This window comes from Physcomitrium patens, chromosome 9 (assembly GCF_059467195.1).
Source record: "Physcomitrium patens ecotype Gransden chromosome 9, ASM5946719v1, whole genome shotgun sequence".
NCBI lineage: Eukaryota > Viridiplantae > Streptophyta > Bryopsida > Funariales > Funariaceae > Physcomitrium > Physcomitrium patens.
In genome coordinates this window covers 14,492,721-14,498,073 of record NC_143418.1, presented here as the reverse complement: position 1 = coordinate 14,498,073, position 5,353 = coordinate 14,492,721, and the positions used below count along the sequence as shown (strand labels likewise).

The 5,353-nt window shown below is 42.2% G+C and overlaps 1 pseudogene across 1 annotated transcript; it reads right to left on the bottom strand.

The window, feature by feature from the left end:
* Positions 1–973: 973 nt before the first annotated feature.
* On the bottom strand, positions 974–3,534 carry LOC112286892 (calcium-dependent protein kinase 34 pseudogene; annotated as a pseudogene). Its single transcript, XR_002971165.3, has one exon. The product of XR_002971165.3 is annotated as a calcium-dependent protein kinase 34 pseudogene (transcript).
* Between the last annotated feature and the right edge of the window lie 1,819 nt (positions 3,535–5,353).

The window sequence follows — 5,353 nt, the reverse complement described above, 5'->3', positions numbered from 1 at the left end:
AACAATTGTTGATCTTGTGAGATTACAAAAAAGTATAGATCATAATTCCATACAAATTTTATATTATATAAATATTATGATGAATGAGGAGGAGTATTGAGAGCATTAAATGTAGTTGGCTCTCTCCATAATATTTTTTGTAGTCTACAGTAAATAGTATAGCTACAATATTTGGAATGAGGTGGAGAAGAACTATTTATCTTCTCCCCTTCTCCTACATACATGACATAACCAGATCAATAGACTTAAGTGTGAAGCTCTCTTTCCTTGGAAACTCTCTTGTGTGTGTATTACTTACTTTGTGTCTTTAGAAACATTCTCAACACTATCAGTTATCCATAGCTCTTGGTGTGACTATTTTTGCAGACACAGCCCCACGCTGCCACCTCCTAAGCCTCACCGTCTCTTATGGTTCACTTAAAAAGGCCGCTCTCTCGCCTAGATTTAAAGAAATATGGTGCCACAACCAAGTCTTTGTACCAGCAATTTATTATCTCCCAAGTGGAGCATCTCGCCTAGATGAGACGACCTGATAACCCCATGAGGGACCAGGTCGAACCTGTACTATTTCTCTTTAACTTAACACCGCTTTTTCAAAAAATAAAATAAAATAACGATGCATTTGCTGATGTACTCACGACATGAATGCCTCGACCTGAGGGGCTCATCCACACAACCTGCCAGATTGTCGCACGTAGCAAAGGCAAAAAAGTGTCATGTATGTCAGCAAGGCACCATGTATCAAAGAATGGTTGATACTTGTGCACAGACCAAGACTAAACTGCACAAAAGCCAGAACACCCACAACACGAGATGCTCTTTCGGTCACAGATGACAACAGCCGATTATGAACATCAATCTGTAATAGAAGCAACAGATCTTTTGACATGCAGATGTTAGAAACCACACATTGCAAACTGAATGCACAGTTCTAAGAAATATCCTTTTCAGAAACCATGGTCTACAATCACCATTCACAGGAAAACCGAGTCATAAAATTCACCTTGAAAAGCAAAAGGGGTGCAGTTTTCACTAAACCCCTTGGTAACAAGCCTTGAACCTCTACATGAACTAACTGACTTTGCGGGAATGCTCACCTTATCCCAACCCAGCTGCTAAAACCCTACTGCAAACCAGGGGTTATGCGTTGGACGGAAGCTAAGCGACAAAGCTGATGCTTTGACAAATCTCTTAAAATTGAAGTACCTCCCCACTAAACCCTACACCGTATCTCTCTGAGCCTGCTACATTTCACGCTTTGACACCGAGAAGCTACCAATGAATCTCGGGGCACTCCCGTAGGGACCAAATCCATACAAATAAACAACATCGAGAGCTACAAATCACTAACTGGATCAACCCTGCCATCAATTATAAACAACTATGTGGCAATAGGTGGATGGCTGATTCCTCCTGTACATAAACTGACGCAAAGCTTAATTAAAAAGAATTGAGGACCTCCTACTTGAGTTGGAGCACGAAGCCAAGAGAGGCAGAATTTCTCCTATCCACGAATGCTGCACTTATCACAAAATTGGTCCTGATAGCAGTTAGATCAGCACAAACAAACTGAAACCTTGACATGCAAGGTTAAGAAAGTTGCTCACACACGTGCCCTATTGACACTGCTGTGTTAGGTTTCCAACGTGAAGCCAAAAAGGAAAAGCGTTCATCGCCTATGTCTCCGCGTAGTCATTTGCGGTACCTCGTTGCCCTTCCGCATCATGGCAACAAACTCATCGTAATCAATCCTTCCATCATTGTCTGTGTCCACCTCCCTGATTATCTCATTGATCGTCTCAGGATCACCCATTCCATTTTTCGCCATGGCCTCCTGCAGCTCCTCAACGGTAATATAACCACTACCGTCTGTGTCAAAGTGCTGGAACGCTTCAGCCAGATGGTCCTCCTTCTCCACCTTGTTCATGTGCATAGTGGCTGAAATAAACTCACTGAAGTCAATTTTCCCGTTGCCATCAACATCCGCTGCTTCCATCAGCTTCTTCACATCAGATTCCACAAGCTTAGAGCCCTGTCTGTGCAGACCTTCTTTCAACTCGTCAAACGTGATAGTACCACTGTTGTCGGTATCCATGGCCTTGAACATCTCCTTCAACCCCATGATTTCATCTTCAGACAAACTCTGGGCTATGACTTGCAGCGCCAACTTCTTCATCTTGTTAGCAGACGAGAAGTTCTTCAACCTCGTCAATACTGCATTGTCAAGTGGCTCGTCAGGCGCATCGCCATCTTCCTTCATCCATGGATGTTTCAAAACCTCTTGAGCTGTCAGTCGCTCCTTAGGGTCCTGTTTCAGCATTTTACTCACGAGGTCCTTTGCTGCGGCTGAGACTTTCGGCCAGGGGTCGCTTTTGAAATCAATATATCCCTTCAACACCGCATCGAAGATGCCCTGCTCCGACTCCGCCCAGAATGGCGGCACTCCGCACAGAAGGATGTAGACGATCACACCAGCGCTCCAAACATCGGCCTCGGGGCCATAGTTTCGACGCAAAACCTCAGGGGCGACATAATAAGCACTTCCCACAATCTCGTGAAAGACTTCTCCAGGCTTGAAAAATACAGAGAGTCCAAAGTCAGTGGCCTTCAAAGATGAGTTCTCGGCCTTATTAGCCAACAAAAAATTCTCGGGCTTCAGGTCCCGATGGAAAACATTCAAAGAGTGGCACCGATGGACAACCGAAACAATCGTCCTACACAAGGCCGCCGCAGCTCGTTCGCTGTAATGCCCCTTGGCGATGATACGATCAAAGAGCTCTCCGCCTGCACACAGCTCCATCACAATATGCACGTGATGCTTATCTTCAAAAACCCCTTTCAATTCCACCACGTTCGGCGTTCCAGATAGATGGTGCATAATTTGCACTTCCCGCCTCACATCCTCGATATCTTCCTTCGATATAAGCTTCCGCTTGGCTATCGATTTGCACGCCAAGTGCTCCCCAGTCTTAATATTCGTACACGCGTACGTCACGCCGAATTGCCCTCGCCCAAGCTCCTTTCCTAGCGTGTACACACTCCGCACATCCGATAGCGGTTTCCCGAGTACTGTCCCCGCAGCCACATTAACCGGCCGGGGCTTCGGCATCGTCACAGGCGGTGCGGTCCTCGTTGTAGTAGTCTCCACTCCCCTCTCTTGCACATTCTGTTGACGATAGTGCTGCTGATTTTGCCCCTGCCCATGGCCTACTCCCCGCACACCCCCATCTCTTCCATGCCCGACGTGGTGATGCGCCTTTTCCTGTTTGTAAGGCCCGCCAATCGCCCCGACACATTGATTCCCCATCGCCACTCGTCTCCTACTTCCCACACCTTCCCTACTGCTTTTGCATCCCGACGCTTCACAAAACCGTCGCTGCTGAAATCGCCCCAACAATCCACAACAACACCAACTACTACCACAACTACAACAACAACAACAAAAATGCGGACAAAAAACAGTGCGGTCCACACAGAATTGAAGTCTGGCGAACGAGCACGCAGTAACCTCAATCTGAGTAACCCTGCCGTGTAGGCAAAGGCGAGGGAGAAGCTGCGGGGAGGCGAGGGTCGTCGCCTTTGCACGCGTGACCCGAGGCGACGATCTTCGTCGTCGTCATCGACGTCCAACGAAAACTTTCTCTTCTTCGCTCCTCAACCTCCGTCACGCAGTCAGAGAATGATCGTCAATCGTCTTTCATTTATGTTCGTTGTTTTCGTCTGTCCTCGATCGTCCCCCTCGCGCTTCACCGGCTAGATCGGCCTCCGAAACCGACGAAACTGCGTCGACATAGACGGAAAGATGGTGGACGATCGTTGGAGGAATTGACGGATGAACTGGAAGTTGGCATGCCGCGTGGCTCTTGTAGAGAAGATTTAGGTCTGCGATGGCGGTTTTCCACGTAGGAAACGAGTTTGAATGCTAATTTTGAATTTTGATCTATGGGACAAGTCGGGATGGATGTATGAACGTCTTTACGGATTATTGGATGAATGAATAAAGATAGACCCACTTGGGCTCCGATTATTTTGCCACTACAATTTTACCTTAAAATTTGCAACCAAGGCTGTTTTATATATTTTATTTTATTTGTTGTTGTGTGAGCGTACATTCATTGAAGATGGATTAGGACAACTATTACCAGACTATACTAATAGCAGAATAGTAAATGAAGCATTGCTGAATGAGCGAATGATAAGACTGGACAACATTGACTTATTTGTGGAAGAGAGAATAGTGGAGATTGTTCTGGGGGAATAAATTACATAAATCATTCGTGGTGCACTTTTCTTAAGGTTTAAGAATTTGTCAAGACATTACATTTTGCAAGACCTTGAGACCCTGGCAAAATATATGTTAAAAATTTAGCAACAATGGGCATTTCACCCTCTGTGTTGCCCATGTCATGTTTTTTAAACTGAAAAAGTTCATTCTATATTGAGGGTTTAGGGTACTTGTTGTGAAAAATGTGTGCTAAAACCATAATTTATTTTTGACAAGAGCTAAATAATGTTGAGTATGTTATTGCATGTTTTGTGATATGATTTGGTTTTTTATATATTTATCTACTTAGGCATGAGCAATAGCCCCAGATATGCATACTTGTGTCTATGCATATGTAAATACTTCTTCTATTCTTTTCTCCTTGTCTTTATGCATTACTTCTTCAAAACTGCGAAGAACATGGGCATGCACTGATGTTAAAAATTAATCTTTCTCTACATTTAACATCCAGTAAAAATCATTTTCAAAAAGATGACATTTTCGACTATAATTACATATAATTTATTGGCATCCATATTTGATATGCACATAAATTATTTTTTAAGATTCATACAATGATTCAACAAATATAAATAAATATTCAGGATAAAATAAATAATAAGAATGACAATAGAAATCATTAATTTTATTAAAATTATATTTTTTTATTATATTGTAGAAACTAAGAATGCTTCAAATTATTATTGTTATATACATAGATAGAGATATAAGTATATAAATGAATAGTTGTAATTAAAATAAAACCAACGAAAAATATGCCATTTTGTTTACATGTGTACATGCATTTATTAGATTTGAAGTTTACATTGCATCAAGTTTGAAATTGCACACACTCTACTTAGAATTTTATAGAAATAAAGTCTGTTTAAAGATACTTTTAAATGAATAAAGAGGATATATCAAAATCAAAACCTAAAAATTAAGGTATTTCTTACTTTGTAAAATTGTTGGACTATTATTTTGTCGTGGTGTGGGTTGATACATCTAAAGATGCTATTTTGTTGTATTGTAAATCTCATTGCAGGATTCAAACTCATCATTTGTGAAACTATTAATGCAATAAAGTAA